Here is a 12,604-nt window from a genome sequence, read left to right on the forward strand (position 1 = left end):
TAGACTCTTAAATATGTGGATTTTCATTGTCTAGCAAGCGCTAACAACCGCGCCATCTATTATAATTTTTTGTAACTAAATAATATATTATTATTAATAAGTACAAAGAAAACTATACTAATGTAGTTTATTGATTTCTAATAGTTCAACAATATCTTCATAGATAGTGCCACTAGTAGTAACCAATATACTATATTAGTAAATTTTTTTACTTCTAATTTGTTAGGTAAATAAAATGCAGGAAGACTAATTATTTATTATAAATTCTGTGTACCGATTTATATTTACACTTTTGAATTGTACCTATTATATGAAAATATATGTGTTTTGTATTTGATTCTTGATTGTTCTTCTGTTTCCTTGATTTCTCCTGTTGCTGCATACTTGGATGTTTCTGTAAAATAGAAATATTCCTTTTGAGATACAATATTTTACGACTTACCCGGAACAGAGATACTGCTCTTATTTTAATTATTACCAACCAATAAATAAATTATCCTTTTTAAGGCTATTTATTTATCGTTGAGAAGGTTTCGCGTTTTTTACTCTTACTTCATTGTTAGTAATGAGAAACTGCATTTAATTGAAAATAAAAATAGCATTGATAAAAGTGAAGAGAAGATAAAAAAAGGGACACGCACCTGAAAGATGGAATGGAGTGAAATGACGGTTAATTAAGCTGCTTTAATAACGAAAAAGGATTCCGCTAACGTCAAAGGATGAGAAGCTTCATTAGACGTTAGAAACAAATTAACCCAGGGGTGTTTTTGCATATTTCAAAGAACTTAATTATTTTACTCCTTCTGCAAAGAAATCTTCAGAAAGGTATATGATGGTGCGCGTTCCTTCGATATCCAGAACGTTATTTTAACATTTCAACGAGAATGATAATACGGAATTGTGAAAAACCTATCTAAATCACAGAATTTTCAAATAAAATTTACTTTTCGAATAATAAATAAGTAATCTAAGTAAATATTGTAGTAAACATATTTCTAAAATTCGTACCTAGTTATTAAACTGCTGCCCAAAGAGGAAAGAATGTTTCATAAAATATTCATTTATTGTTTCTACATTCATGTTGGAAATGTGTCAATTGAACAATGATACAAACTTTTCTCTTATCAGTAGCTACTAAATTTTCAATTGTGGTTTTTATGTTTAAATGAGACGTAAAATGGAAACTGTAAACGAAACAAGCGAAAGTATTATTTACCTAAAGTTATGAAGTACCTACATATAATATTTACCTAATAATGAAGGTGTTTCCAAATTTCTTCCTCCGTGCGGCATGTGACTTCAAGTAGATGCTTCTTTCTGAAAAAAAAAATGCAATTATAAGACAAACGGAAAAAACAACAAGAAGACCTCTAATAATTCTGTCTAATGGGCATGGGAACGAAATCTGTTGAGTTAGATATCTGTGGGGCTGATACTTACCCCTGTTTCTGAACTTGAAAATTTTCAATTTCTCTTAGTTAAAATTGCAGGTATTGTAACTAATAGGATTTTAAAGATTTAACTGCCAAATTCTAATAATTCTGTCTAATGGGCATGGGAACGAAATCTGTTGAGTTAGATATCTGTGGGGCTGATACTTACCCCTGTTTCTGAACTTGAAAATTTTCAATTTCTCTTAGTTAAAATTGCAGGTATTGTAACTAATAGGATTTTAAAGATTTAACTGCCAAATTCTAATAATTCTGTCTAATGGGCATGGGAACGAAATCTGTTGAGTTAGATATCTGTGGGGCTGATACTTACCCCTGTTTCTGAACTTGAAAATTTTCAATTTCTCTTAGTTAAAATTGCAGGTATTGTAACTAATAGGATTTTAAAGATTTAACTGCCAAATTCTAATAATTCTGTCTAATGGGCATGGGAACGAAATCTGTTGAGTTAGATATCTGTGGGGCTGATACTTACCCCTGTTTCTGAACTTGAAAATTTTCAATTTCTCTTAGTTAAAATTGCAGGTATTGTAACTAATAGGATTTTAAAGATTTAACTGCCAAATTCTAATAATTCTGTCTAATGGGCATGGGAACGAAATCTGTTGAGTTAGATATCTGTGGGGCTGATACTTACCCCTGTTTCTGAACTTGAAAATTTTCAATTTCTCTTAGTTAAAATTGCAGGTATTGTAACTAATAGGATTTTAAAGATTTAACTGCCAAATTCTAATAATTCTGTCTAATGGGCATGGGAACGAAATCTGTTGAGTTAGATATCTGTGGGGCTGATACTTACCCCTGTTTCTGAACTTGAAAATTTTCAATTTCTCTTAGTTAAAATTGCAGGTATTGTAACTAATAGGATTTTAAAGATTTAACTGCCAAATTCTAATAATTCTGTCTAATGGGCATGGGAACGAAATCTGTTGAGTTAGATATCTGTGGGGCTGATACTTACCCCTGTTTCTGAACTTGAAAATTTTCAATTTCTCTTAGTTAAAATTGCAGGTATTGTAACTAATAGGATTTTAAAGATTTAACTGCCAAATTCTAATAATTCTGTCTAATGGGCATGGGAACGAAATCTGTTGAGTTAGATATCTGTGGGGCTGATACTTACCCCTGTTTCTGAACTTGAAAATTTTCAATTTCTCTTAGTTAAAATTGCAGGTATTGTAACTAATAGGATTTTAAAGATTTAACTGCCAAATTCTAATAATTCTGTCTAATGGGCATGGGAACGAAATCTGTTGAGTTAGATATCTGTGGGGCTGATACTTACCCCTGTTTCTGAACTTGAAAATTTTCAATTTCTCTTAGTTAAAATTGCAGGTATTGTAACTAATAGGATTTTAAAGATTTAACTGCCAAATTCTAATAATTCTGTCTAATGGGCATGGGAACGAAATCTGTTGAGTTAGATATCTGTGGGGCTGATACTTACCCCTGTTTCTGAACTTGAAAATTTTCAATTTCTCTTAGTTAAAATTGCAGGTATTGTAACTAATAGGATTTTAAAGATTTAACTGCCAAATTCTAATAATTCTGTCTAATGGGCATGGGAACGAAATCTGTTGAGTTAGATATCTGTGGGGCTGATACTTACCCCTGTTTCTGAACTTGAAAATTTTCAATTTCTCTTAGTTAAAATTGCAGGTATTGTAACTAATAGGATTTTAAAGATTTAACTGCCAAATTCTAATAATTCTGTCTAATGGGCATGGGAACGAAATCTGTTGAGTTAGATATCTGTGGGGCTGATACTTACCCCTGTTTCTGAACTTGAAAATTTTCAATTTCTCTTAGTTAAAATTGCAGGTATTGTAACTAATAGGATTTTAAAGATTTAACTGCCAAATTCTAATAATTCTGTCTAATGGGCATGGGAACGAAATCTGTTGAGTTAGATATCTGTGGGGCTGATACTTACCCCTGTTTCTGAACTTGAAAATTTTCAATTTCTCTTAGTTAAAATTGCAGGTATTGTAACTAATAGGATTTTAAAGATTTAACTGCCAAATTCTAATAATTCTGTCTAATGGGCATGGGAACGAAATCTGTTGAGTTAGATATCTGTGGGGCTGATACTTACCCCTGTTTCTGAACTTGAAAATTTTCAATTTCTCTTAGTTAAAATTGCAGGTATTGTAACTAATAGGATTTTAAAGATTTAACTGCCAAATTCTAATAATTCTGTCTAATGGGCATGGGAACGAAATCTGTTGAGTTAGATATCTGTGGGGCTGATACNTTGTTTACTTTTCGTCGTGGTATACATACGTATACAAAAGGCGCGTTATACGATATTTCGATATTATATAAGTGGCACTTTATTCCCACTTGGCGAAATACAAGATATTGTTTCTGTATTTCCTTTATCCAACAACCCTTTTCGAGTTGTGCGTATCTATACGCAGAAATGATCTCTGCGAATTCCCATTTCGACATAAATCAGACCCTCAATGCGAGATTAAGTCTCAAGTACTTGATTTGTTATTGTTCGAATTAATTAATAACTTTGCCGTTCTGTACCAACATATAACAACAACTACACTGAACAGCGACATTGGAACAGTGCGTTCCTTATTAGCAAACTTGTTCGATAAAATTAAACTCCGTTGAACGCGGAGAGTTAACATCAAAATATGCTTTGCCGCAAGAACAGAGGCAACTATTTGTAATATATGTTTGTAATAAGTACTAATTTAATTTGACATGGAGCTTAATAAAGGCCTACGAATTTATACATATACATACGTGTACCTACCTGAGATACAACTGCGTCACTACACCTAACAAGGATTATGCAATCTAACAAAAATTAAGTACGAATTACAAATTTGAATTTAGTACATGAATAATTTGCTTGAAGCTTTACCAATGTTCAAACTTCTTGACGAAATAATTAACTCGTTTTAAGATATGTGGGCAGTTTGACGAAATTTGTCGTTGCTAAAATTTGATAATGTTGAATTGGTGTTTCTATTTTCTATTATACGAATTTCGTTGTGATTTTACGACAACTGCTTCGCTTCTCTGCATCTTGAGGCTGGTGTTAGGCTATAGGATTAGTTTTTTGCGTTTTTGTTTCTTCTGTATAAAGTACAATTGATCCTCTTGATAATTCCGGCATATAGAAGTAAATATTAAGAAGGAAGTCGGACAAGGATGCACAGTGTCACCGCTACTTTTTAATCTATACATCGAAGACGCAATCAACATCATTAAAGACAATACAACTGTAGGGATAAATATACAGGGGCAAAAGATTACTATGCTTAGATTTGCAGATGATATAGCAGTATTAGCATCTGGCAAGGAGGACTTAGGGATAGCTTTAAATAAAATGGAAGCGGTATTGACAAAACAGTACTGTATGAAAATAAATAAAAGTAAAACTAAAATACTGGCATGTAAAGGAAGAAAAAGTAGGGAAAGAGCGAATTTAAAGATAGGAGACGAAAAATTAGAAGAAGTGGCTGATTTTAGATATCTAGGAAGTCAGATAAATCAGTACGGAAGCAGTAGTAGGGATATAAAGCAGAGGACAGCGCAGGGCCGAGTCTCCTTCAATAAAAAGAAGTCACTTTTATGCTCGCAAACGGTTAATTTAGAAATTCGAAAAAGATTAATAAAGGTGTATGTTTGGAGCACGGCACTGTACAGGTGCGAATCATGGAAAGTGAGCGCGGCGGAAAAGAAAAGGCTAGAAGCGTTCGAAATGTGGTGTTACAGGCGAATGATGAGGATACCGTGGATAGAGAAGGTTAGAAATGAAGAGGTATTAGAAGGAGTAAGAGAACAGAGGACTCTATGGAAGTCAATAAGAAATATACGAGATAGGTTGGTACGACACCTTCTAAGGCATGAAGGTCTACTCAGAGACATATTAGAAGCAGAAACGGAAGTTAGGAGGGGTAGAGGTAGACCTAGATTATATTACTGTTCGCAAACAGTTAGGGAAATGGGTTGTTCTAGTTTTAGGGAAATTGAAAGATTAGCTCGGGATAGAAAAGAGTGGAGGTGTGTGTCCAACTAGTTTTAGGACTGACGACCTTATGATGATGATATATATATATCTACATACAAGGTAATATGCACCAAGTACATATAAGATAGTGGATTTTGGACAAACACCCAAGTGAATTAGAGAACGAAACACTGAACATATCAATTCATATGGAAAAGAAAAAATAGATATTCAAATTATACACAACATAACGAAAGCACAATAAAAGGTCAATAAATGCCAAAATAAGCTACTATTAGAACAGGATGTTAAATAAATCATTTGAAAGTAAGGATTTACTCTACTTTTTATAAATGTAACACATACATTTCATGGACATTATCAAGGCGAGTGGATGTTTTTAAAATTGCCTTTTTATACGTACAAATACATGTACGTACGAAAAGCGATCTCTCTTTCAGACAAGGGTTCAACTTGCGTTAGATATTGTTGTTCTTTCGACGGTCTGCATATAAAATTTCTTTATCAAAGAAAACAAAAAGGAATCGCCTCCCTTAAGGACATTTTGTGAACATTAAGTGACCGATCGGTCTTTGAGCGGATAAAGATTGATTTAGGACCAGAATTATATCACAAAATAGGACAGACGCGCTTGCTTCAAGTGAAACCTGGAAACTCGGAAAAAAAGATAAATTACGCTGACAGTGAAATCGTAAAATATTTACAGCGTCCATACATGGCAACTTTTCAAAAAAAGAAGAGTGTCATAGTTTGTAAATTTTTGATTTGAAAACGTATAGGTACCTACTGATGTACGAACGTAACCAATTTTCGCATTCCATGAAAATCGTATTCTCGTAGAAAGCGGGAAATTTAAGGAAAAGAACAATGCAACATTGGTACTACTATGATAGTGAATGTCATCATCATAAGATCGTCAGTCCTAAGACTGGCTGGACACGCACTTCCACTATTTCCTATCCTGAGCTAATCAACGCATTTTCCTAAATCTAGGTTTAACTGTACTCCTCCTAACTCCTGTTTCTGCCTCTAATATGTTTCTGACTAGACCTTCATTCCTGAGAATGTGTTCTACCAACCTATCTCGCGTATTTCTTATTGACTTCTATAGAGTCCTGTGTTCTCCTATTCTTTCTAATACCTCTTCATTTCTAACCTTATTTATCCATGGTATCCTCATCATTCGTCTGTAACACCACATTTCGAACGCTTCTAACCCTTTCCTTCCTGCCGCGCCCACCGTCTAGGTTTCGCACCCGTACAGCACCGCGTCACAGACATACACCTTTAGCAACCTTTCTCGAATTTCTAAATTAATTCGCGAGCATAGAAGTGACTTATTTTTATTGCAGGCGACACGACCCTGCGCTATCCTCTGCTTTATATCCCTACTACTCCTTCCGTCCTGACTTATCTGACTTTCGTCTCCTATCTTTATATTCGCTCTTTCCGTACCTTTTCTTCCCTTGCATACCAGTATTTTAGTTTTACATTTATTTATGTTCATACAGTACTGATCTGTCAATACCGCTTCCATTTTATTTACTGCTATCTCCAACTCCTCTTTACTAGATGCTAATACTGCTATATCATCTGCAAATCTAAGCACACTAATCCTTTTCCCCTGTATATCTATCCCTACAGTTGTACTGTCATTAATGATGATCGCGTCAGTGAATGTACGCAAACTAATATTGGAGAAATTTAACATGAAGCATTACCCCTCGAAAATATTCCCTATTTATGATAATACCCTTGTCCTACATCCACTTCCAGTGTAAAAAACATCCCAAGAAAGTCTAAGAACTCAAGCTATTGATCAGCCTGGCTGCCTCATCATCTCACCCCTCAACATCCCTCCGATACTGTCTCCGCATCTCTATTTTGCATTTAAGAGATAAAAAGGAACACAAGGGTAGTAGGTCTAATAAATGTACATATAGAGCATGATCTTCAAATTATACCCATATGTCTACAGTATCTATCTATTACCATCAAAATAATCTGATAGGATCATGCACACAAATGATTTTAGTGAATCAGTAATTGGAAAGTACAAGAGAGGACACATGTTTAATAATTTCATATATATAGGAGATTAAGAGTTGTCCTTTTTTACACGAATTACTTTCATGGGTTTCACTTCTTTCTGTGTTTACCTCCGCCACGTTGTCCTGAATTGAGACTTTCCAAAATGAGAAGAATCATCTCCCGGTATATGTCAGCAAGTACTTGCACCTCCTGGGAACCAGATTGATACGATATCGAATAGAGAATTATAAATCCAGCTTACAGGTGAGAGACAACTGTTAAAATACAAAAGCTCGAGCGTGAATAACATGCTTACAAACGGAGACATTTTCCTCTTTTCCGGATCGGAAAAAGATAAAAAATTAAGACTCTATTTTTCAAGACTCTAACGATACGTATTTCGTTACTTAAACTGGCGACTTCGATGCCGAACAGAAAGAAATGCGACACAAGCAGTGACAGCAGAGCAAGCAGGAACATTCAAAGAATAAGAAATCCCATTTAAGAAGATTGTAGTTTTCTTTGATAGTTACGGTTCCCTATGAGACGCTCAGTAACTTATACGAAACGTTACACAAGTTTATATACATGTATGTATGTGTAGACGTAGAGAAAGCAGCTTTATTTTATGTTGTATCATCTAAAATGACGCAGAAATACAAGTCGTGAGAAGCAGATGAAATATAATAATTGGATAGCTTGTTTTCTTCTGATTTACTTTCAAAGCTCATATTGATATGTTAGTTAAGAAGGCGTATAAGCTGCTTAGATTTATAAATAGATCCTATCTGGATTTAAGCTAAGAGTACGTCTATCGAGTTTGTTCTTCCTAATATTTTGAAGTATTGTTCTGTGATTCAGTCTCATTACGCGGACTTGAACGTAGTCAGAGGATTATTACGAAAAAGAGACGACAATCCAATGTTATCATAGTAAATATTGTATATGCTTCCAACTGTGTCTACAGTGAGATTTTATTGTGACAATTTTAAAATGTTTTGTTAATGATAAGTCAATTTTGATTCTAAAATTCTTATGTAAGTCTAGGGTGTTAACAGAATAGACCGGTATATTAATTACCACCTTCATTATCCTTTTTTGAGATTGTGTCGAAATTGGAATGCACTGTTTACCTTGAGAAGTAGGAATAATTGAAACTCATCATCATAAGGTCGTCTGTCCTAAGATTGCTTGGCCACGCACATCCACTCTTTCCTATTCTGAGCTAATATTCGCATTTCCCTAAAATTATAATAACCCACATCCTTAACTACTTGTGAACAGTAATCTAATCTAGGTCTACCTCTACCACTCTTAACTACCGTTTCTGCCTCTAATATGTCTCTGACTAGATCTTCTTGCCTGAGAAGGTGTCCTATTAACCTATCTTGCCTATTTCTTATTGACTTCCATAGAGTCATCTGTTCTCCTACTCTTTCTAATACCTTTTCATTTCTAACCTTTTCTATCTTTGGTATCCTCATCATCCACCTGTAACACCACATTTCGAACGATTCTAACCTTTTCTTTTCCGTCGGGTCCACTGTTCATGTTTCGCACCCGTACAGCTCCGTACTCCAAACATACACCTTTAACAACCTTTTTCATAGAAGTGTTTTCTTTTTATTGAAAGCGACACGACCCTACGCTTTCCTCTGTATATCCCGACATTCATTGAAACTATAAGTCATTTTAAAACTTGTGTTTAGAGACATTTGAATATGGTATGATTAAGTGGCAGTTTATTTTATTAGAATTTTGACTTTTGGCTATATTTTAAGGGACAGTCTTATTTAAATCTGAAGAAAATATTTCACCTATAAGGATAGAAAATTACAGGACAATATCCCTTAATTCCCGTTTGTTTCATCCCAATTATGGTAATTCATGATTAATTAAATTGAGTTTATAACATTTTTTTAAATTTGTTATGAACTTGAAATATATATTATGCTGAAATCGTTAAGGGTTTTACGCTTTTACATAGAACCCCTTTTCGGCTTTGTTGTTCATTTCTTTTTTTTTTTGTTCGAGCAATCTCTTTTAAAGTACATAAGCATCGATGTATGTAATCCTGTGCAAACTAGAAATAAAGAAGATCAAACAAAATAATATTTCACTCGTAAACAATACGAATGCTGCCTACATCTACAAAAACGTAAGTATGCGATCAACTTGGCGAAATTGTTTGAGATGGAACGTTGAAAATGTTTGGGAAATTTCCTATTCTATCTCGTAAAAAGAAATTGACTCCGATATTATTTTTCGTCTTTCATCATTTAATTTTAAAAGCGCTGCTTGAAACTGACTTATAAAAGGAACAAAGGTGAAACCAATAATTTCCTACCTACATATGTACACATGTACATATATATATGAGAAATTTAGAGCAGGCACTCATATAATTTTCTACCGATTTTATTACCTCAACGATGTTGCGTCTAATGCTAGTAAACAATTCAGCGAAAAGATAAAGATGATGAGTATTGATCTCCGATGAGAACAATCTACAATTTGCTGTGCAAACACAAGATGCTGTTGTATTGTTACCTGCGCCCTGATAATGATACGCCTTTGAATAAATGTAATCAATAAACCGTAGCTACTTAAACTCCTCTTTAACTGCAGTTTTAAAATGGTTTTCATTAATTAAGTAAACGCGGACAGAATCAATTAAATACATCATTAAAGCAACTTGATCACGACCTCATCTTCAGTCTGATCAATATCAATATTGCAATAAAATTAATTATTAAGTGTAGTTCGTCTGTTCGTGCCGCTAAAACAACTGAATTCTGCAACCTCATGAGGGTTATATATAGGGTTGCCACCCGTACATTATTATAAAGTATTGTACTCTGTTTCGACTGTGCGTACGTTATACTTTACAAGACACATAATAAAGTACGCAACAATACTTTATTTAAGGCCTTAAGTAAACATCGTAATTTTGTAAGCGATTATTCGAAATTCAGAGTATTTTTATATTAATAATATTGCACAGAAAAAGGGCAAGGCATATTTACGGAACAACCTGATTTCCCAAATCTGTTCAAAGTAGTCACTTTTGCTGTCCGTGCCGGCCACTTCAGCATTTACAGAAAGAATATTCTCTGTTATGAACGCAAAGTGGCGGGACGACAGGAATAAAGCTTTATTAAAACTAATTAAAAATGAACTTTTAGTTTACTTAAATCTTTGTTTGCCATGTTTAGAGGCTATTAATATATTTAAGAGCAACAACAATTTGTTACTGGCTGCTAGGTGTAACAAAAAATATGTTTTTAAAAACAAAAATTAAAATACTTTACTTTTATGCTGAGTACTTTTTTTTTAACCTTTTAGTCGAGAAAAACCTGAAAAGGTGGCAACCCTAGTTATATAGTATGACACCCTTCTATCTCCTGTCCATGAAAAAGGTTTCGTTTTTCAGCTGTAGGGGTTGATTACAAAGAATAGGGGTTAAAAGACTATCGCCCCAGTGGGGTCAATATAGAGAGTAGAGAGTCACTAAGGGTGTTTAGTCAAAACATTACAGATTGTCGTAGATTTTTCCTAAACGCCCAACATCTACAGGATGCGAAAATGTTTTAGAATTGTCTAAAACGTTCGAGGACGTTCCCGAATGATCTAAGTTGATCCTACTTATTATTAATATAATTAAGATAATAAGATACTTAATAATACTTAGTCTTTGTCATACGACCACAATCAGGGGCAGATTTAAAGTGACGCAAAATTGGACGCGCAGAATTTCGTTTCTTGCAGTGGTTCAAGTCAATTTCTTCCTCTTAACTATCCAGTGGTATATCCGGGATTGTCAAAAGGAGAGGGAGCTGAAGGTGACAAATGAGAAGTGTCTGTTTGTAGTATAGAAACCCCAAACCCACCCCCGTAGCTGTGACACTAGAACAATTCACGTGAAATTGTTTATGGTCAAGGACCATGACGATATACGTATGTATGGAGCAACTGCACGCTCCTTATCTTCCACTCTGTTTGCTTTAACCTACATTTCTACTTTATAATCTGGGTGTCGTCATTGCAATGTCCTGTTGCTCCTTTTTCTACCCGTTATTCTTTTTCGTGTACGCGCCTTATCTCTCCTACTCGCATTCGTGTACTACTTTGATGGGAGTCATGTTTTACCGGCTATCTACCTCGTACACCATTGTCATACACGAACACGTTACAAGAGAGAACATTATTATGCACTTGTGTCAGTATTAATCCGGACGTTGGTGGTAGCAATAACGGTAGATACGACACGTTAAACATGTTCGTATATGTAACATAATAGGTGAAACCTAAATACTTACAAAGCTACAGATCGACAGGTGTCCACGTACTGTACCTACGATAATTGACCGTTGTCTAGAAGTCTAGACCGATTTTACCGGACATCCAGTTTAAAAATGTAATAATGAAGGCAGATATCGAATAATTGCAGTTTTTATGTTGTACTTTGTTCTGTTTCAATTAACCTAGACGACGCATTCACATCTAATTTATTTGAGTCGAAGCTGGTAGCCAGAATTTCTATTCGAAAGATAGGTTCCTAATACTCGAAAAACAAATAATGGTCACTCATATTTGCTGCATGAAAAGAGATCTAAGAAGTCATCTATATACAGGATGTTTAATAAGCATACTTCAAAACTTAGAGTCTTATTTCCGGGGTTATTCTAAGAATATATTGTCCTTTGATGATTTTTGCAAGGTCTCTTTGTTTTGAAAACACAAGGCACAACAAAACTAATTTTGATATTCTTAAAAGTATTAACAATGCACCCGAAAAAGTATTCAGCGTACCACACTGGGTTTATTGAGTACAAACATTGTTTTAATGCTTTTAACAACAGTTCCAATTACTAGGTGTAAGACTGAAGAGAATGCATAGTGGTTTATTTATCTACGAATTACTCGTGAGTTTCTGATAGCAACGCATGGAGTTCGCTGAATTGGTCGAGGTGGACTTCACTTATGACTTGCTCCATCCCCAGACTTACACCCTCTGGATTATTTTTAAACGGAAACCAATCCAATATTTAATACTTTTATAAATATTCGAATAAAAAATTTGGGTATCAATATAAATTCATAAATATTGACGCAGTTTCAGTGAGTA

General features: G+C 34.3%; 1 long non-coding RNA gene across 1 annotated transcript in view; it reads right to left on the reverse strand.

Annotated features, from left to right (window-relative positions):
• Positions 1 to 238: 238 nt before the first annotated feature.
• Positions 239 to 12,604, reverse strand: part of LOC108738475 — a 144,193-nt gene continuing 131,827 nt past the window's right edge. The window contains exons 4-5 of the long non-coding RNA XR_003232071.1: positions 1,251 to 1,317; positions 239 to 394 (exon numbers count right to left, since the gene is read on the reverse strand). This is a non-coding gene — a long non-coding RNA (uncharacterized LOC108738475). The remainder of the gene's footprint in view (positions 395 to 1,250; positions 1,318 to 12,604) is intronic.

The sequence above is a fragment of the Agrilus planipennis genome, unplaced genomic scaffold, assembly GCF_000699045.2.
Source record: "Agrilus planipennis isolate EAB-ADULT unplaced genomic scaffold, Apla_2.0 scaffold20, whole genome shotgun sequence".
In the NCBI taxonomy this organism is placed as follows: domain Eukaryota; kingdom Metazoa; phylum Arthropoda; class Insecta; order Coleoptera; family Buprestidae; genus Agrilus; species Agrilus planipennis.